The sequence below is a fragment of the Musca autumnalis genome, unplaced genomic scaffold (assembly GCF_047663935.1).
Source record: "Musca autumnalis isolate F117 unplaced genomic scaffold, ASM4766393v1 scaffold_4, whole genome shotgun sequence".
Classification (NCBI taxonomy): Eukaryota; Metazoa; Arthropoda; class Insecta; order Diptera; family Muscidae; genus Musca; species Musca autumnalis.
This window is the reverse complement of record NW_027411977.1, coordinates 102,581,369-102,604,237: the sequence shown is the minus strand read 5'-3', so window position 1 is coordinate 102,604,237 and position 22,869 is coordinate 102,581,369.

Sequence of the window (22,869 nt, the reverse complement as noted above, 5' to 3'; positions counted from 1 at the left end):
TACCCCCATCCTATGGTAGAGGGTATAAAAACACGTAAAATCACAATGTCGGCATCATTAAAAGGTGGATGCAAATTTTGGAAAGTGATACATTAAAAGTGTAATCTTCACTTTGTATTCTTCTACTTTTACTTTGGACAGATGTCCGTCATTTGAATGGTTTAAGCAGCAATCAAAGGCAACCTAAAAAACTTCGTTAGCTTCAACGAGTTTTTCCTATTTTTTTTTTTATTAATTTACGCGATCATAACTTCCGCGCATATTAAATTTGTTTGTCAAATTTTTGAGCCTTGTTTGTGTTTATTTGTATTCCAAAAAGGAATCTGATATTCAAAGAAAATGTAATGATGTAGCAGAAGGCACAAAACAATGTCAATTTTCCATATTTAAAATATTTATTTAAAATGTACGACATATATAATTGTTGCACAAATATTTCCTGGCGAGGCAACATCAATTTTTCAACCCTCCCCCAGTAACGTTGTCGACATTTTCAGAATATTTTAGCCATTTAAAACTTCTCTACAAGTGGTATCTTAGGACACGCCGTTCACACTCGGCGATAAACTGTAGGTCGCATATCATTGAACCAATATCAATCGGAGTATGTGAGAGAAGAGAATCCATAAAGGAATTTTGATTTGTTGAAAGCTAAATCCCAGAGGTAGTGGTGTTGCTTAGTTGTTTTTTCATTTGGTGGGTATAAAGATTTCGGCCCGGTCAAGTTTTACCTCGTTCTTTCTTGTTTCATGTATGTTTTCCATAGTATTTTAATTGAAAATCTGAAACTTCCAACAAAGAAAAATGAAAGAACCTATTGAATCCTTTTTATACTCTCCACCATAATATGGAAGGTAAAATTAAATTTGTCATTCCGTTTGTAACACATCGATATATTCTTGATCAGGGTAAAATTCTCGATATAACTATGTCCGTCCGTCTGTTGAAATCAAGATACAACTCCAAATTTTTCAGATAGAGCTTTGTAATTTGGTATAGAATTATTCTATTACTCCTAGGATGTTTGGTATTTCAAATGGTTTATGTTTTGATATAGCGCCCATAGAACGGTACTACCCGATTTTCATTATCACACCGAAATCGCTGAAATTGGGTACTTAGTCTTTGTTGGGGGTATAAAAGTTTGCCGCCTTCACAGAGCCCTTATAGAGCGGTACCTTCCGATTTTCGGTATTTTGAAGGTTTTAGCCTCATTATCCCACCGAAATGGCTGAAATTTGGTATTAAGCCTTCGTTGGGGGTATAAAACTTTCCACCTGAAATTTGTAGGTATAGGTCGACGTTTCGATATAGCACCCATAGAACGGCACCTGCCCATTTTGAAGGTTTTAGCCTGATTATTGCACCGGAAATTTGGTATTTAGTCTTCGGTGGGTGTATAAAACTTTCCACCTGAAATTTGTAGGTATGGGTCGACGTTTCGATATAGCACCCATAGAACGGTACCTCCCGATTTTGGTATTTCTGAAGGTTGTGACGTCAATATCCCACCTAAATAACTGCAATTTGTTATTGTTTAAAATATAGGTCCATGTCCTCCTATATCCCCCACAGAAGCGTAACTCTTAATTTTTTTTTTGTATTTTGAAGGTCTGAGCCACATTATCTTTTCAAAATATCGGAAATTTGGTGTACAGTCTTCTTTGAGCATAAAAACTTTCCACCAGAACTTTTTCGGTATCGATCGACGTTTTGATATAGCCTCCATATAACGGTTCTTCCCGAATTTCTGTATATTGAAGGTTAGCCACATTGTTTTACCGAAATCGCTGCAATGTTGTATTTAGTCTTCTTCAAAATACAACACGTGGTGAATTGGTATAACAAATTCGGCCCAGCCGAACTTAACGCCGTTCTTACTTCTTTATTGACAATTCCTAACCAAGTATCAATTATGGTATGAGCTTACCTTTTACAAAAGACTAAAACACAATTGAGTAACAAGCCAATAATACAAAATAGAATGTGAAGTGAAAGTAGCATAAGGTTATGAAGCTTTGGTAAAGGAAACTTAAATTTTGCTTTTGTGTTGATTTCCTCAGTATCCGAACTTCTTATACCATCCACCACGAACTGTATTAAAGTGAATAAAACAATTAGTTTCCTTTCGTTTATGAAAGTACTAAGTTCTTCCTCTTATTGCAGGAGTAGTATATTCCAACTGATAATACTCCCTTCAAAAAAAGCCCATATCGGACAAAACATGGGTCAGTATTTACAATTTTCCGAATTGAGCTTTTGAACTTCTGGCAAGACGCAATATTAAATTACAGCAATCTCGGTTCGAAAATTTGACAAAAATCCTCGAAATACATAATTGGATAATACCGGCTAGACTTAAACCAGGATATACTCGTATATATACAGTTTTTCTTTTTCTTCTATCTTCTGGGAACACAAAAATCCAATTAACGACCCATTCGCTAGAAAAATGTGACCAAAATCATCAAAAACCTTAAATGGTGGTTACGCTTATATGGGAGCTATACAAAACACGTGAACCTATACTGTCTGATTTTTTGCAAAGGATGTTTTGTATTTGTATAAGTGTATTGTATCTCCCGCGAAGACCAAATTACAAATTTCAGTTATACCGTTTGAATAATTTTGCTAAAACTTTCAAAGCATCGAAGATCGGAGAGAACCGATCTATTGGGGTTACACTGAAAGAAAAATGTTTCATTGATTTTGAACCAACGCACACTGGTCCCAATCTGGGACAAAAATCGATATCAGCAAATTTTTGCGACAATTCAACAAATTGTATCTAAACATATCATATTTTAATATTCCAGCACTGTTCTTGTAATTTATAAAGGTGTTTAACAAAACAAAACAGAAGAAGTTGACATTTACGTATGATCTCTTTATAACTTTAAAAACATCATTAAGGTTGTGACTTCTTACAAGGCAAGTAACTCAAAATAGAAAAGATAAAATTATTTTTTTTTTTCGAAATGGAAGTTTTATTGCAATGTTTTCTAATTACTTTTACATAAAAATGTGAACTTTTTTGTGGATTTTTTTTTTTCAAGTCATAAAAATTGAAGTTGAGTTTTACTAACATCGCCATCCTTCGCCACTCTTCAAATTTTTTGAAGAATGTTCGAAACAGTGTCAAGTTAACAAAAATTTTGGTGCCAGATGCATATATTCGCATTTCCGTGTGTAACATTAAAAATACTGACGATGCCTCTGGTCGTTTCAGTGAATATGCCGTATTACTGTATTCTCAGTTTCTTTTTTCTTTTGTGTTTTAATTGTTTGTTTTGGTTTTTTTCTTTAAAGATTTAGACATTTTCGTTTGGGATCTACTCTTTCTGTAAAATGTGCGCCATAACCCCACTTGGGTTTTTATGCAAAGAAATTTTGGCAACACCCAGTTTTACGCCCACTTTTTTTAATTTTCTATTTTTGTCATTTCTACAAAAACTACTGTACCGATTTTCCTGAAATTGCCAGGGAATGTACAGGGATGGCCCCGGTTAAAATAGGCTACAAATTTTGTTGAATTTCAGAAGGGGCGGGGTACTTACCCTTTACCCTATTTCTTTAAAAATGCTATCTAATATATAAAAGACAATGTGTGTGTGTGTTTGTATGTTCCGTATAGACTCAAAAACGGCTGAACCGATTTTCTTGAACATTTCAGGGAATGTACAGGAAATGCGCGTAGTTAAAATATGATATAGATTGTGTTGAATTTCGGAGGGATTTGGTACCTCAACTATGTCTGATTTAATAAAACCGCTAGTTTAGCAAAAATGATACGAGTGATTGAATTAATTTTTCCGAACCACCACCGATCCACCCCGCTCGGAATTTCCACCCTCCGAACCATACCCTCCCATTCACCCCGCTCCGAACTCTACATATCGAACCACTCTGCAACGAATTACCCTCCTCCGAACTTCCACACTTCGATTCTTCGACCCTAGGTACTCATTTTGGGACCTTAAGACCCGACCATGCCCAATTTCTATCTCTGAAACTTCTGAGCCGATTTTCCTAAAAATTTCAGGTAATGTACCGGGATAATCCTGGTGAAAATAGGCTGCATATATGTCCCCTGGTACTTAGTGAAAATAAACTATATATTTTGTGGAATTTCGTGGTTTGAAAATTAATTCGATAGACAATGGTGGTTGTGTCTCCGACCCGAGGGACTTATTTGTGGCTTTAAGATCCGGCCACGCACACTTTTTAAATGTGTTATATTTTCAAAACTTCTAAACCATTTTCCATGTAATTTGCAGATGATGTCAGGGATGGTCCTTGGTGGAAAAATTTTGTTAAATTTCGGAGGTGCTGGTTATACCCTGCGTCCTATTTTTTAAATGCGCTATATATGTAAAATGTACAAACCATAAGACCCGACAACTCCTACTTTCTTAAATATGTTACAAATCAATGGAAACAGCTGATGTTGTGCATAGCGAAGCTTTGGTCTTATTGGAAAGCAAGTATTTAAATTAGAAGGCAACATATCGATAGCTATAGCTTCAACAGGTATGTAAGATGTACATAAAAAAAAGGTGGAAGGACGACACAGTTGGCCCTTAAGCCACTGCACATTCATGTGAATGAAGGGCTCATATGCAATATTAAATATAAGTAATCACCTGAAACGTTTTTATTTTACATAATAATTTAAGAAGCAATTCAACTTTAGATTTCAGACAAACACTTCCAGTTATACTATTCCAGCAGATGAAATAAATGCATGCCTCAAGTCATAAGCTTTTTGGTGGTATGTTAATATTACATACCGACACAAACAAATCTGAAGAGTTTTTATTTATAATGACTTGCAGATCCCGACTAATTAGCGATGCAGTAAAAATATAATCGCTGACTTAAGGTAACATAAAACTGCTTCAAGGGCCAGCAACGCGGACCGGATCGGCTAGTATAATATAAAAAAACAAGTAAAAATTTTAAGTTCGGTCGCACCGAACCTTATTATATCCCCTACCACGAAATATTCTGATCTCAAATGGAATAATTTGTTTCCTTTCCTGTCCACGATACCAGTCCGAGACGTTTTTTGACCACTAAGAACTCCAAATAGCAAATTACAACCAATTCGAACCGAAAATGTAGAAAAAATCTCAAAATAACTGAAATAGGTCGGTACCGTAATATGAGGGCTATACCCAAACCTGGAGCTAAGACCACAATTTTTGGCGCAGAAGTTTTTTGATCATTGAGAACTCCAAATGGCAAATTGCAACAAATTCGGACCGAAAATGGTGATACAATCTTCAAAATACGTGAAATCGGGAGGTACCGTAATATGAGGGCTATACCGAAACCTGGACCTAAAGCCACAATTTTTGGCGCAGAAGGTTTTTGATCATTAAGAACTCCAAATGGCAAATTCCAACCAATTCGGACCGAAAATGTTGATAAAATCTTCAAAATACCTGAAATCAGGTGGTACCGCTACATGGGGGCTATAGGAAAAACTTATTTTTAGCAAATACTGAAAAATATCAGATTGATCCGACGATTATAAATATTTTTGTCGCACCTTCCCATACAAGTGGGACCACTGTGTAACGTATAGTTTCATTGAATACATGAAAAGTTTCATCAAATAATAATAATGAGTTTCTTCATTATTCCAATGAAATTTCCTCAATTATACAATGATACTTCTTTATTAATTCGATAAAGTATTTAGAAGTTACAATTCTATTATTGCTATGAAACTTTCACAATAATACTATCAAACAATAATGAGAGTTATTTTATGAAACTAAATGAAACTTCTGGAGTTTTTAAAATATTTTTTTTTGTCTTCCGTGGACATTTTAAAAGTGATTTCCGTACATTTACGTGTTAAGTTATATATAATATATTGGATCCTCCTCTGTTCGGAAATCTATAAAACAGATACGGAAACTCGCGGGTTTCGGAGACATTAAAGTTCTTTGAAAATTTCTTCGGAAATTTCATTAATTGCATTTTCCAAAAATGGAAACAAGAACCGAAAATTGACAATATTTTATCCTATTTCTTGGAAAAAAATGGCCTCGCCAGCATTAACAAATGATGAACTACGTACTATAAGGTCAACTATTACTAATTTGGTTTATAGAATAAAGATGCGGTGGATTCAATCTTCTAGTTGGCCTAAACACAAGGTTCCGTATCCAAAGACAGTTGATAATGTAAAAGGAATTTTAGGATTGCCATCCAAAAGTGAAAATGAGACAAGTTCATAACCTTGTAAAGTCTTGCACTCAAGAGGACTTAGGCAATGCCACTACAACTTAACTATACCAATCTGGAAAAAGAAGTTCGGCAGCGATCGTAAAGGAACTGTCGCTCGGTTCTCCGGAAAGGGGTAATAAAATGAAAAAGGCTCTAATTTCCTCTTCAAAAAGTTCAGCAAAATTAGATCCAGGCCAGGTGTTTATCTTCCAAACAGTTTTGGGCTAAATCCCAACAACAACAAATAGAGCGGCTACGGCGGAGCAAAATTGGAGACAACCAAAGTGGAAAAAGGCACATAAAAGAAAATAAAATCACTCTTTTCTGTTTCCGAACGATATCGGCTTTGAGTTAACAAAAAGTTCCGTTTATTTATTATTAAAAGATAACAACTTCGATTCAAACTATACTTGTTGTCTAAATAATAAGGAATTTAATATCGATTTAATTAATACTCCACGAATGCGACTTCGCGCTCGTACAACAAACTCAACACCAACAACAAGGAATTCAGCACAAAATAGAAGAGCGAGTGACATCTAATATGGCGTTGCCATGCCGAAAAAAGCTATCTTTTGCAGAGTTTCCACATCGGTCTCGCCGCCCGTGCTTCTTGGATTAACGGCGCTTCACGAACGTGAACATCCCAGCCTCCGTTCAGTCTTTCGGAATTAAAGGTTCTGAAAAGACTCGAACAAAACAAGAAAAAAGAAAAGAATTAAATCAAGTGATGTGGCTCTTTGCCACGGTTACCAATTTAAATTTATGATCCAGGCAATCAACAAACAAAAACAAGCAGCATTCCATACTCGGCTTCAATGTAATCGTCGGGGTCCACTTCTGTCCATTTGTTTTTTGGTACATGGTCCATCGATTGGCACCATCGTGCCGATTTTATCATCTAAAATCTTCCTTCTCAAAGACACAGATCCATTCATGCTTACGACCTCGTGCCAACTTGGTCCACGTTTATGTATGGCTAATGACGAAGGAATTCCATTTTGAGCAGTACAGTAGGACGGACTAGGTCCACTTTTGGTTTTCTCGTTGGACGAACTAGGTCCATTTTGAGAATCAACTTTCAAAAAATTGTTCGATTTAAGTTTGGACGAACAAGGTCCATTATTTACAAAAGCTTTGGACGTACGAGGTCCTTTCTTCGATTGGGGTATGGACGAACTGGGTCCATTTCCCTTTAAATTCGGCCATTTACCACATAATCGTAAATTTGTCAACAACATACTTCCTTTTTCAGAACTCTTAATTTGTGGACTGTATTTCCCAACATCAGGTAGTTTATTATCTACCAATGTTCAACATGAGACCAGAGAATTCGACCCAATAATTGGTCCCGTTAGGACCCAACCAAAAATAGTTTCCTGTGCCACCAGTGACTCTAAAACATTTCTTCGCACGCCTTCTAATAATATCTGTGGATATATATCGCCTCCAATCAATATATCAACTTCGCTACTTTTCCCAAACTTTGGGTCTGCCAACGGGAAATTACCCAACGAAAATGAATTTGGCACGACAATAGATAAACTCGGCAGTTTGTCAGTCAAATGACGCAAAACTAAAGCAGAAACTCGAATTGCAATATTCTCAACATGTGGAGATTTTAAAACGAATTTACATTGCTTCATCGGTGATCCAGCAGAAGCATTATTTAATCCTGATATCCTGGCATTGACGTTTTCTACTGGAAGGTTTAGTTTTCGCTGCAACCTTTCCGAAATGAACGTTGCTTGGGACCCAGAGTCGATCAATGCTCTAGCCGAAAATATAGCACCGTTAACGTCAATGTTAACCATAGCTGTACCCAACAAAACCTGGCTACGAGCATTGGCAAAACAATTTTGTACCCTCGCCTGTTGACTTGGTCTAACATCACCGTCATCATTGGAATCCGAATTCGACTTTGATTCCCGATGTAACATAGTGTGATGTTTTCCATGGCATTTGGAACAAGTGGAGCTACTCTGACAATCCTTCAATAAATGATTTTTGGCAAAACATCTTATACATAAACTGTTATTCTTGACAGTACGAAACTTCTCTTTCTGGTTCATCTTTAAAAATATTGGGCAATATTTCAAAATGTGGTCATCTGAACAAACAAAACAAGATCTTTTATTCATTTTCGAACCATACCGGTTCAATCTCCTACTGGAGGTAAGTTCGTCACTGCAATCGTCTATTACTGGAGACTCTGTATTCATCAAATCATATACAGTCTCCAACGACTGAAACCTTGAAGTTAAAAAGTTATCTAAATCCGACCACTTAGATATTTCAGTCTTTCTACTGACTGTTTGCTCCCATAGCGATAATGTGGTGGCAGGCAACTTAGTGGAACAAAGAAATACGAAAATAGGATCCCAATTATCCACATTTATTTGGTGCAACTTAAGGGATGTAATACAATTATTAATATCCCTTTGGAGACGTTTAATCTCACTAGCCGACTCGTTTCTTACAGACACCAGATTAAACAAGATTTTCAATTGGCTATTCACCAAAATCCTCCTGTTCTCATACCTGTCTTTAAGATTTGACCAAGCATTTGCGAACCCTGAATTAGTCAGAGGCGATTTTTTAACGATTTCCAATGCCTCGCCTTGAGTACTCTGACGTAAATAAAATAACTTTTCGACAGGCGTGATAGACCTACAGTCGATGTACACAGCGGTGAACATGTCCCTAAAGGACGGCCAAGAGAGATAGTCACCATAGAAAATCTCTGTAGTACATGGCGGTAAACGCAAACTATGATCTGGTATTCTGTCTATCAAAGATTCTGGTGCCTGATTAGTATTAAGCCTTGTCGACGTCAGAGCAGATTGGTTCAAAAAAGTCTGTGATAACTCGCCCATTTGAGCGGCGCAGACGATGTATGCTTCTCGACATTGCTTAAAAAGTGACGATGCTTCCATTTCCTCATTCGTTCCATCACACTCAACGCACAACTGTTCATAAGCAGTTTCCTGTGCCACCAGTGACTCTAAAACATTTCTTCGCACGCCTTCTAATAATATCTGTGGATATATATCGCCTCCAATCAATATATCAACTTCGCTACTTTTCCCAAACTTTGGGTCTGCCAACGGGAAATTACCCAACGAAAATGAATTTGGCACGACAATAGAAAAACTCGGCAGTTTGTCAGTCAAATGACGCAATACAGTGCCCGAAATAAACATAGGTTCACATGTAAATTTGTAATTTTTTCATAATTCAAATGACTTTTATAGGATTTTATAATTTTGTATGATGGAGTTGGGCATTCCCCATGATGTCAATATATTAATTATTTGGTTTTGCGACAAAATAAAAATTTAAAAAAATTTTCCTTATTTTTGGTGCGAAATAATGATAGGTTCAGGGCAACTATTGGGGATTTACACGTATAAATTTGGGGAAAACTTTTTACAAATCGTTGTTTTTTCAGATCGCCAATATCCAATGAGTAATTTAGTTTAGAAGTTGTCCCCGAATTATTTTCAAAATGCAGATTTTCCAACACTTTACAGCAATTTTCAAGAAATAAATTTTTAACGTGGAGAGGAGGTGAATCTGTGGTTGTCAGAGGCAAGGATCATTGCAATTTGCATGAAAAGAGTACCAATCAAAAAACTAAATCCAGTTTTTTAAAAAGTTTCATAAATTGGGCGTAAATTTGAACGTCAAAAAAGTCTGGAGGGTTCTCCAACACCACTTTGACGGCAAGAATCGCTTATTTTTTCCATTTATTGGAGTTTAAATAATTTTGCATCTCAAAACAACAGTAAACTTGATCTTCAGGTATCGAAAATGCGATGTAAACAAACGTTAGTAAGCTCAAATCGTCCTAGGAAGAATACAAAAATTGTCAAGTAAAACGGCAACCGAGCCCAAAAAAGAAAACCGCCAGATTTCGACTAAAAATTCTGTGAACTCTCATGCAAAATGGCTAGAATGGATTTTTTTTAATACTCAAACAATTTCCCATCCATTTTTCATAAACATTTTTACCTAAACCTACGTCTGTTCTTCTTCAGGCTCGATTGCTGTTTTACTTGAATATTTTTGTATTCTTCCTAGGACGATTTGAGCTTACTAACGTTTGTTTACATCGCATTTTCGATACCTGAAGATCAAGTTTACTGTTGTTTTGAGATGCAAAATTATTTAAACTCCAATAAATGGAAAAAATAAGCGATTCTTGCCATCAAAGTGGTGTTGGAAAACCCTACAGACTTTTTTGACGTTCAAATTTGCGCCCAATTTATGAAACTTTCTAAAAAGCTGGATTTAGTTTTTTGATTGGTACTCTTTTCATGCAAATTGAAATGATCATTGCCTCTGACAACCAAAGGTTCACCTCCTCTCCCACGTTAAAAATTTATTTCTTGAAAATTGCTGTAAAGTGTTAAACAAATCTGCATTTTGAAAATAATTCGGGGACAACTTCTAAACCAGATTACTCGTTGGACATTGGCGATCTAAAAAAACAACGATTTGGAAAAAGTTTTCCCCAAATTTATACGTGTAAATCCTCAATAGTTGCCCTGAACCTATCATTATTTCGCACCAAAAATAAGGGGAAAAAATTTAAAATTTTACACATTTTTATTTTGTCGCAAAATCAAATAATTGATACATTGATATCATGGGGAGTGCCTAACTCCATAATACAAAATTATAAAATCCTATAAAATTCGTCTGAATTATGAAAAAATTAGAAATTTATATGTGAACCTATGTTTATTTCGGGCACTGTACTAAAGCAGAAACTCGAATTGCAATATTCTCAACATGTGGAGATTTTAAAACGAATTTACATTGCTTCATCGGTGATCCAGCAGAAGCATTATTTAATCCTGATATCCTGGCATTGACGTTTTCTACTGGAAGGTTTAGTTTTCGCTGCAACCTTTCCGAAATGAACGTTGCTTGGGACCCAGAGTCGATCAATGCTCTAGCCGAAAATATAGCACCGTTAACGTCAATGTTAACCATAGCTGTACCCAACAAAACCTGGCTACGAGCATTGGCAAAACAATTTTGTACCCTCGCCTGTTGACTTGGTCTAACATCACCGTCATCATTGGAATCCGAATTCGACTTTGATTCCCGATGTAACATAGTGTGATGTTTTCCATGGCATTTGGAACAAGTGGAGCTACTCTGACAATCCTTCAATAAATGATTTTTGGCAAAACATCTTATACATAAACTGTTATTCTTGACAGTACGAAACTTCTCTTTCTGGTTCATCTTTAAAAATATTGGGCAATATTTCAAAATGTGGTCATCTGAACAAACAAAACAAGATCTTTTATTCATTTTCGAACCATACCGGTTCAATCTCCTACTGGAGGTAAGTTCGTCACTGCAATCGTCTATTACTGGAGACTCTGTATTCATCAAATCATATACAGTCTCCAACGACTGAAACCTTGAAGTTAAAAAGTTATCTAAATCCGACCACTTAGATATTTCAGTCTTTCTACTGACTGTTTGCTCCCATAGCGATAATGTGGTGGCAGGCAACTTAGTGGAACAAAGAAATACGAAAATAGGATCCCAATTATCCACATTTATTTGGTGCAACTTAAGGGATGTAATACAATTATTAATATCCCTTTGGAGACGTTTAATCTCACTAGCCGACTCGTTTCTTACAGACACCAGATTAAACAAGATTTTCAATTGGCTATTCACCAAAATCCTCCTGTTCTCATACCTGTCTTTAAGATTTGACCAAGCATTTGCGAACCCTGAATTAGTCAGAGGCGATTTTTTAACGATTTCCAATGCCTCGCCTTGAGTACTCTGACGTAAATAAAATAACTTTTCGACAGGCGTGATAGACCTACAGTCGATGTACACAGCGGTGAACATGTCCCTAAAGGACGGCCAAGAGAGATAGTCACCATAGAAAATCTCTGTAGTACATGGCGGTAAACGCAAACTATGATCTGGTATTCTGTCTATCAAAGATTCTGGTGCCTGATTAGTATTAAGCCTTGTCGACGTCAGAGCAGATTGGTTCAAAAAAGTCTGTGATAACTCGCCCATTTGAGCGGCGCAGACGATGTATGCTTCTCGACATTGCTTAAAAAGTGACGATGCTTCCATTTCCTCATTCGTTCCATCACACTCAACGCACAACTGTTCATAAGCAGTTTTAACTTTCTGCCAAAGTCCCTTAAATTCTTCCTTTCGAAGCTCTATGGTGAAACTTGTATGGTTACTGGGGAGAATGTCAGTATATTCCTTTTCAAATTCCAAGAAAAGAGAGGCAAATTTTTTAAATTTCAAAACAGTTTTGGATTGTGCCATATTTGTTTCAACAAGATTCAAATTTCAAACAAAAAGGAGCAAAAAGCAATTTTAAATGATTTTAAAGGCAATTTTTCCAAATAAATAAATTTTGTTAACCACCAAATGCCTTGAAAAACAATAATATAATTGTTCAAAAATCAGAAAATCCACCGAAAATTGGATCTGTAAACAATCAGTACTGAGTTAATTTTAAGTACAGTGAATCATCTTTTTACTACAAGTCTCCTTTTTCACTTAGATTGCAGAGAAGTGCGCAAGTAGCTGATTTTGACACTCATAAGCCACATGCTGAAAAACAAGCGTATGTGCGGCTTGCTACTCTAAAAAATAAATGCAAGTGTTGATTGCCATTCTCAAAATATGTACGAGTGTGGCTAGCCACTCAAAAAATAAGTTATTTAAAAATGGATATTTTTTGACACTTGCGTATGCTTTGTCAAGTAGTTTTAAATACGCAATAACAATTTCTGTCTTACTTTTTTCTCATTGCACATCAAGTATTGTTTTCAACCCTTGTAATTCAACCGATTGTCTCGTGCTCTCCGAGAGAATGAGAGCTAAGATCACTGATTTTCAAACCTTAAAAGAACATGCAAAAACACACATAACATTCCAAGCAAATAAAGAAAAGCATACACAAACGAAACAACAACAACAATAAAATTACAATTGTTTATTTTTTGTAGTGTTGTGTGTGTGCTTCCACTTGATAAGTCACTTGGCAAACTATCTACGATTGCGAGTTTTGTAACAGTGCAAAATATGATTAATACTTGTTTTACTTATTACGCACAAGCAACGGTCTTGATGCGTCGCAAGTATTTTTGGTGGTGGTGGAAAAAATACCGAGTGCGAGAAAACACATGCTTTAAAATAGCAAAAGGCCCAAAAAACTTGTGCGTGCTCAATTGGCTTACGGGGGCAAGTAACTCATTGATGATCTCTGTTAGATTGCACCTGTCGAAAGCAAAGGGCAATTGGCAATAACAAAAATCATAGAAATTTTCATTTTTCAACGGTATTAATTCACAATTTTTTCCAAAAAAAGTCACGAACATACCAATGTTTTCGGTATATTCAGATATACCACTACTAATTTTTTATCAAAAATTTCGACAAACGTGAGATTCAAAAGCCCTACACGACACACCTTTTTATTATAAGTCGCCTTGTGTGTGAACGAGATAATTAGGAAAAAAACATCAATTGTTCAAAATTGCTTATTAAACACACAATTGCAAATATGACCAAAGTATATTTTTTATAATTTCACTTTTTAACTTATGAAATATTAGACAACAACCTTTTATTTTTTTTTCCAAAATCACTAAACATACGTACAGTGAGTGTCAAAAATATTCGGTTTTCAATTTCACCAATAATAACACCTCAGTATTTTAGAAGCCCATGCCCGATATCCAAAAAACCAAATACCTAAAAAAATGTTGGTCCTATGGCAATTAAAAAGTGTATGCAACATGGATCCATGGCAACCCTATAAGCGAGTATAACAAAGAAAACGTTGTTAACCCTGTTTTCTATGCGTCAAAAATATTCGGTTTTTGTAACTTTTGTTAAATATTTTGCCAAAAAACAGGTCATTATCGAACTGTTTCTGTAATATTAGCATACATTTTAATAATTGCGAACAGAGCCTTTGTTCCCGTGTGCAAAAATATTATATTTTATAGCAAATTATTAAAATTTAGCGCTAAGGAAAAACGCTATCCCAGAAAAGAGAAAACTGGTCATATTTCATTATAAAAACAGCAGAAATAAAAGGAAATGTTGCTTATTTTTAAATATTTAGTCGAATATAGTTGAAATAATGTGCAAAGGTCACAAAAATATATAAATAATCGATTTCGTAAAACACATAAGCCAGCCAAAACCAAGAACTGGGAGGGAAGGTAGAGGAATCTCCTGAAAAATTACGGCTAATTCGCCCTTAATTTTCTTGAAATTGGTCACCAAGTACTAAATGACGTTCAGATGATAGAAAATATGCACTTACATTACAAAAAACTCGCAAGGATAAAGCCTTTCATGGCCTTGTAACACATCATAAGTCATTGATAAATACATGTCTCCTAGAAGCTCCTTTGTACTTTTTGTATTGGAGTACACAGAATGGCCGGAAACTTGGTGGTATACTGATTTTCCGGCTTAGGCATTCAAAACTAACTCCATTTAACCAAGTTTCTGATGTACGTCAAGTTTTGAGGGTACATCAAGGCGAAACTTGAACTAGATTTTTGGTTATGTAAATAGCAGATGGTTTGTGATGTGTTACAAGGCCATGAAAGGCTTTATCCTTGCGATCTTTTTGTAATGTAAGTGCATATTTTCTATCTTCTGAACGTCATTTAGGACTCAGTGATCAATTTCATGAAAATTAAGGGCGGTTTAGCCGTAATTTTTTAGGAGATTCCTCTACCTTCCCTCCCAGTTCTTGGTTTTGGCTGGCTTATGTGTTTCACGAAAGCGATTAGTTCTATATTTTTGTGACTTTTTCACATTATTTCAACTATATTCAACTAAATATTCAAAAATAAGCAAAATTTCCTTTTATTTCTGCTGTTTTTATAATGAAATATGACCAGTTTTCTCTTTTCTGGGATAGCGTTTTTCCTTAGCGCTAAATTTTAATAATTTGCTATAAAATGTAATATTTTTGCACACAGGAACAAAGATTCTGTTCGCAATTATCAAAATGTATACTAATATTGCAGAAAAAGTTCGATAATGACCTGTTTTTTGGCAAAATATTTAACAAAAGTTACAAAAACCGAATATTTTTGACGCATAGAAAACAGGGTTAACAACGTTTTCTTTGTTATACTACCTTATAGGGTTGCCATGGATCCATGTTGCATACACTTTTTAATTGCCATAGGACCAACATTTTTTTAGGTATTTGGTTTTTTGGATATCGGGCATGGGCTTCTAAAACACTGAGGTGTTATTATTGGTGAAATTGAAAACCGAATATTTTTGACACTCACTGTATGTATTTTTCAATTGCAAGTTTGTCCACAACAACACTCGCTATCACCATGGATTTCTTTGTTGAAGGAAATTAATTTTCAAATAAAAGTATTTCTCACACAATATTTGTAAAAACGAGAGTAAAATAGATTTTATTTATTTTTTTCATACTATTTCACTATTTAAAAAGGACTGTATTCACATTAATATCAAATAATTATTAATTCTCAACTAAAGAATGCCGCAATCAAAACAAAACTAAAAGAGCGAGAACAAGAAGAAGCACAACAGTGATAGTTGTTTGTGCTTTCTATGCCAACGATGATCAGTTGTGCCGCGTTGCCAACCACGTATCAGAATGACTAGGTGGTCGGCCAACAATGCAATAATAGCAAATTCAATAAATTTAATTTTAATAAAATTTCAACATTAAAATTGACATTTATATTAAAATTAATGTAAATAAAAACCTTTGTCCACGAAATTGCAAATGTTCTCCTCGTTGCTCCCAATCCGGCTCGAAGGACTATGTTTATCTTCCAAACAGTTTTGGGCTAAATCCCAACAACAACAAATAGAGCGGCTACGGCGGAGCAAAATTGGAGACAACCAAAGTGGAAAAAGGCACACAAAAGAAAATAAAATCACTCTTTTCTGTTTCCGAACGATATCGGCTTTGAGTTAACAAAAAGTTCCGTTTATTTATTATTAAAAGATAACAACTTCGACTCAAACTATACTTGTTGTCTAAATAATAAGGAATTTAATATCGATTTAATTAATACTCCACGAATGCGACTTCGCGCTCGTACAACAAACTCAACACCAACAACAAGGAATTCAGCACAAAATAGAAGAGCGAGTGACATCTAATATGGCGTTGCCATGCCGAAAAAAGCTATCTTTTGCAGAGTTTCCACATCGGTCTCGCCGCCCGTGCTTCTTGGATTAACGGCGCTTCACGAACGTGAACACCAGGCGTTAGCACTTATTATTGATGCGAACTGCGATTGATGAACATTAAAAAAATAATTCAATAACAATAGTATTAAAAAAACAAATATTGTTTATTTAAAAATGTAAATAAGATATGTATATATGTATGTATACATGTTATTTGGGCCATGGTATTGACGAATGCTGATTTACGTTTTTTTTTTTTTTTGGTTTTTTTATACACTCAGCACTAAAAATGTGACAGTACAGAAAAAAAACTACCTCGATAATATTTCACATAGGGGTATATCAAATAGCTTGGAAACGTGCGAGGTGATCTTGTGCAAACAATTCGAACTGAGGATTTTTTGAATGTACAGACCCAAACGACAAGAAACCCTAGTTGGGTTTTGTTGTGTCAGATCCAGCTCGGATTTTATGGCCCCATCCAAACATGGTTATATATTAAGTTTTTTAAGAAATTCGGGACTATATCTTTGAAACCAATGCGAATCTTCTTCTGACCTCTGAAGCAAATGTGTAGTTTAGGACAAGAATAAAATATTTGGGGAAATAATGAACTCGAAAAACTACATTTATTGCCTCAAATTTCAAAATATATGCAAAAATGCCACAATTTTTATACATTTCGCACCGCATCTCCAAAACCGTTAACCGTTTCTGAATATTTCCTTTGAGAAAAATATTCCCTGGAATGTAATACACAACTCTTCAGAACATGTCATTGTTGTAAAATGCCTCTATCCCGTTGTTTTCAGTACATTTTTCAACGACGATTTAATAAAAATGTCAATAAAGTAATGAAATCCGAAATACGAGAATAAACTGTTGGTGTGAACTGTGTTTGAAATACGTGTTGTAAAAGATATGATTCAATACACCGCTGAAACAACATGAAGTAAGCATTTTAGAGTTTTAGAATGTTCTAAAGAATTAATGAGAACTTTATTTGGAAGATTTTTGCAAAAGGTTACTTGATTCAACTCCCAATAGTTTAGCGGATACGGACCGGAATTTCAGCAATTATTTAAAATTTTCTATATTTTATAGATTTTGATGCCCTAGATGGAGTTTTTCTAATGTGGTTCAAAAGATAAGTTCTACCAGTTTAGGGCTACAATATTGCTAAAAACAGCAAGGCCAAATTCCTATTCTTTTCTGAGATAAAGGCCTGATAAATGCAAAAAAGTGTAGATTTTGGTTTAGATAATGCCAAAAAATCCGAACTGGATCTGACAGGACAAACCCCTACTAGGGTTTTTATAGTCAAAATATGTTTTTTTCAAAAAATGCATACTAGAAGTTGTTTGCATTTTCAGTGTTGCATAGTGTACTTAAAATACGTCATACCGAGCGGTACAGTTCAATGGGGGCTACACCAATACGCACACATATATTGATAATAGTTTTTACATTAGTTTTATATCCTCTGAAACCTCAATATACTAATTTGCAGCAAAATCCGCTGAATACAAAAAAGCTGTCCCACCATTACCACTTATATAAGAAACATATTTGCAAAATTTTAGTAACCTACATCCTTTACATTAAGAGATATTAGTAAAGTTCCACTAAAGTGTTCATATTTCGCACAGTGCGTTGGTTCAAAATCAATGACAATTTTCATTGATACAATGTTATTTTCTTTCAGTGAATATGAAGACGTGTGCCTATACCGACAAATTTCTGGTGGAAAGTTTTATGGCCCCAACGAAGACTAAATACCAAATTTAAAACATTCGGTGGGATATTGAAGCCAAAATCTTTAAAATTTAGAAAATTTAGAGGGGCAGTCCTACGGGGGCTATATGAAGACGTGGAGCAATACCGAAAAATTTCATTTAGAATATTATATACCACCAACGAAGACTTAGTACCTAATTTTATCCGTTTCAGTCCAATATTTGTTGCCAATGGACACTCTTCGGTCTTTATTTTGAATTATATTTGTTTTTGTTTTTTTTTTTTGTATAAAAATATACCGAAGCTAATAATCGATTTACATAATTTTTTAGCATGGTTCTATTCTTGTGAATCATGTAAAAAGTCTAAAATATGCATATATTTTCATAAAGCGAGTGAAAAGTACCGTTATAAGGCATATGTGAAACATGTTAGTTATTGAAAATTTCGTCTTGTATATAATCTATATATTCACAAAAATATAACTAACAATTTTTGTCCTACCGTTAGATATAACGGTATTTGTAAATTCAATCAGGTTGGTTCTAATCAGATGAATCGGAGTGTATATGACTTTGTGAAAAAGCCATCACCCGATTTAAAGTGCAGGAAAGTGTTGAAGTAAACTACAACCTTGGTGTTAATTGGAAAAGAGTTTTGGAATGAGCATTTTGTAATTTGCCGTTATATTTTTTTATACCCTCCACCATATGGAGGGTATAATTAAATTTGTCATTCCGTTTGTAACACATCGAAATATTCGTCGGAGACCCTATAAAGTATATATATTATTGATCAGCATAGAATTCTATGTCGATATGACCATGTCCGTCTGTCCGTCCGTCCGTCTGTCTGTCTGTTGAAATCAAGATACAGCTCGCAATGTTCAAGATAGAGAGTCAAAATTTATTACAGAAGTTTTTATTACTTGCAGGATGGTTGGTATTGAAAATATATCGGTCCTCGTTTTGATATAGCCCCCATAGAACGGTACATCCCGATTTTCGGTATTTTTAAGGTTTTAGCTTCATTATCCTACCAAAATGGCTGAAATGTGGTATGTAGTCTTCTTTAGGGGTATAAAACTTTCCCCCAGAATTTTGTCGGTATCGGCCCACACCTTCATATAGCCCCCATAGAACGGTACCTTCCGATTTTCGGTATTTTTAAGGTTTTAGCTTCATTATCCTACCAAAATGACTGAAATTTGGTACGTAGTCTTCTTTAGGCGTACAAAACTTTCCCCCTAGAATTTTGTCGGTATCGGTCCACACCTTCATATAGCCCCCATATAACGGTACCTCCCGATTTTCGGTATTTTGAAGGTTTTAGCTTCATTATCCTACCAAAATTGCTGAAATTTGGTACGTAGTCTTCTTTAGGGGTATAAAACTTTCCCCCAGAACTTTGTCGGTATCGATCCATGCCTTCATATAGCCCCCATAGAACGGTACCTCCAGATTTTCGGTATTTTGAACGTTGTGGCCTCAGTATTCCACCGAAATGGTTGAAATTTGGTATTTAGACTTCGTTGGGGGTACTCAAACTTCCCCTTTAAATTTGTCGGTATAGGTCTACGCCTTCATATAGCCCCCATGGAAAAGTACCTCTCGATTTTTCGTATTTTGAAGGTTGTGTCTTCAATATTCCACCAAAATGGCTGAAATTTGGTATTTAGTCTTCAATGTGATATAAAACTGTTCGCCAGAAATATGTCTGTACAGGTACACGCTTTCATATTGCCCCATTTCTGACTAAAATTCGTCGGTATAGGTCCACGTTTCGATATAGCCCCCATACAACGGTACCTCCGGATTTTCGTAATACTGAAGATTGTGACGTCAATATCCAACCGAAATGGCTGAATTTCGTTATTTCGTCTTCCAAGAGTTATAAAATATTCCAGAAGAGTATTATCAGTATAGGTCCACGTCTTTCTATATCCCCATAGAAGCTTACTTCTTGATTTTCGGTATTTTTTTAGTTTTAGCCACATTCTCTTACCGAAATATAGGAAATTTGGTATTTAGTCTTCTTTGAGCTTAAAAACTTTCCGTCAGAAATTTGTCGGTATAGATCGACGTTTTGAAATAGCCCCCATAGAATGGTGCCTCACATTGTTTTACCGAAATTGCTGAAATTTAGTATTAAGTCTTCTTCATACACGAAAGGGAACTAATTATTCCATTTTACTTCAATACAACTTGTGGTGGAGGGTATAACAAGTTCGGCCCGGCCAAACTTAACGCCGTTCTTACTTGTTATTATACATATTTGTCTAAAATTTAGACTCTAAATAAAGTTTACCACAAAAGTTAAATCTCCGCGGTACACGGCACATTTTTGTTGTGTGCTGACTTTTGAATTTGTGTTACCATAACACAAACACATATTTTCTATCAATTTATATAATCATGTCCCTTTGGTAACCTCACCATTGTATCACGCTAGACACATTAAGACAGTTCGCTAAGATTTTGTTTGCATAAAGGTCAAGTTCGAAGATGGCAATTTGGGTTCAAAGTAGTCAAAAAACTTCTACACGAAAAATTGTGGATGTATGTAAATCTACGTTTTTGTATCACCCAATTTCGGGTATTTTAAAGTTTTTAGCTATATTTTTGGCGAATTAGTTATAATTTGGCATTTAAGGTAATAACAGGTCAAAACACTTCTTCGTCAAATAATGGTGTATATAGCCACCACGTTTTTGAAATAGCCCGCATCTACTGATACCAACAGATTTCAGGTATTTTGAAGCTTTTAGCTAAATTTTCTAAAATTTAATATATATTATAACGGCATCACTCGATCACAGGTATTTTGACGCTTAAAGCTAAATTTTCTCACTGAATAAGCTAAAATTTGGCATTTAGCCTTCAAAACAAATTTTCAACCACAACTTAAGGACATAGTTCCACGTTTTGTAATAGCCGCCATATCCCACTTCCACCTGATTTTAGGTATTTTATAGTTTATAGACACTTTTCTGACTGAATTACCTATAATCTGGCATTTGTGGTTCGAATTGGAAAGTGTACGTTTTGGAATAGCCTTCATATGACGGTTTCGATTTCAAGTATTTTGAAGTTTTTACGTAAAATTCTCAACAGAATTAGCTGGCATGTAGGGTTCGACATTGTTAAAAACTTCTCCACAAACGATTCTGGACACAGATCAACGTTTCGGCATAGTAATTTTACAAATCCCGATATGGGTTTTCTATAGTTTTCAAATACACAAATCTTTCAAAAAGTGTTTAAGAGGAGGGCAAAACATCATCTGGAGAAATTTATGACGAAAATGCATCAATAAGATATCTTTAGCGTCAAATGATAAGGATAATCTGAATAAAAATCGGAAAATATAGCCCTTATACCTTGAACAGGGGGATGTTATAGGTTATGGTTACAGATTTCTGTTGTTCAGAGACCCACAGCTAAAAATTACTAGGAACATTTTTCTCTTAACAATATCCCCAAATAGTAAAGGCTTTTGCTAGATTTTGACAATGTTTAGAATCGCGTAAAGTTAACGTTTCAAAATATTAACAAATAATTTCATCATATGACTGACTGACTGATAATCCACGTCCAGGCTAAACTGCTGAAGCTAGAATCTTGAAATTTGGAAAATGTCGCTAACATGAACTTTCAAAATTTTGGTCAGGTGGTCAGAAACGCGGTTTTCTCGAAATGCTATTTTGGAAGTCCGTGTCCACTCTGGCTCGAAAACGAATGAAACTATCTTCATATATTTTTATTGGTTCATTAAGTATATCAAAATCTTGCTTTTTACAAAAAAATCAACTTTTCATAATTTATAGAGGAAAAAAGTCATCAAATTATTTAAAATAGGAGATTATTGACAGTTCTGGAATAGATTTAACGTATTTTTATATAATCAGTTGGATTGCGCTGTATGTTTGAGCGTTAACTGCCACACTCACTTTTGGCTTTTCTCGACTTTATACTCGAACCCATTCTATTTTGCTATTCTTCTTCTTCTTTATTGCGTATTCGAGTTTCGAATGTTAGCGATCATATTACAATTGTCAAAACATTACATATTTATGTTTTTATAAATTATTAACAAAATAGGAAAATATATCTCTATTTCTCGCTATGCTTATTAAATTTTCGGCGTTCTGGAATTCTGTCCATTGTTGGATACTTTGAATCTATGACATCTCTTTTCTTCCTCTGGTACGTCTTCCTTCTATGTTTGCTTGCAGTATTTCCTGGAGAATGGTGTATTTACGGTTTCGCATAATGTGCGCTAGATATGCTGTTTTCCGTTTCTTTATGTTGTTTAATAATTCTCTTGTTGTTATCATTCTTCGCAATACTTTAATATTTGGTACATGCAGGACCCATGGTATTTTTAGTGCTCGACGGTACACCCACATCTCAAATGCTTCGAGTCGTTTGATATCTGCCGCTTTTAACGTCCACACTTCGACTGAATATAACAAGACTGGCCATATATACGCTTTTATGAAACGAGATTTTGTTGCAACATTTATATCATGGCTTATTAGGACTTTTTTATATTTATGAAATGCATCTCTTGCCATTTCTATGCGACATTTGATTTCTTTTGAGTAGTCCCATTATTTTGCTATACCTGTTTATTCTGGGAATAATGACAATGAATGTGTTAATCTAAACA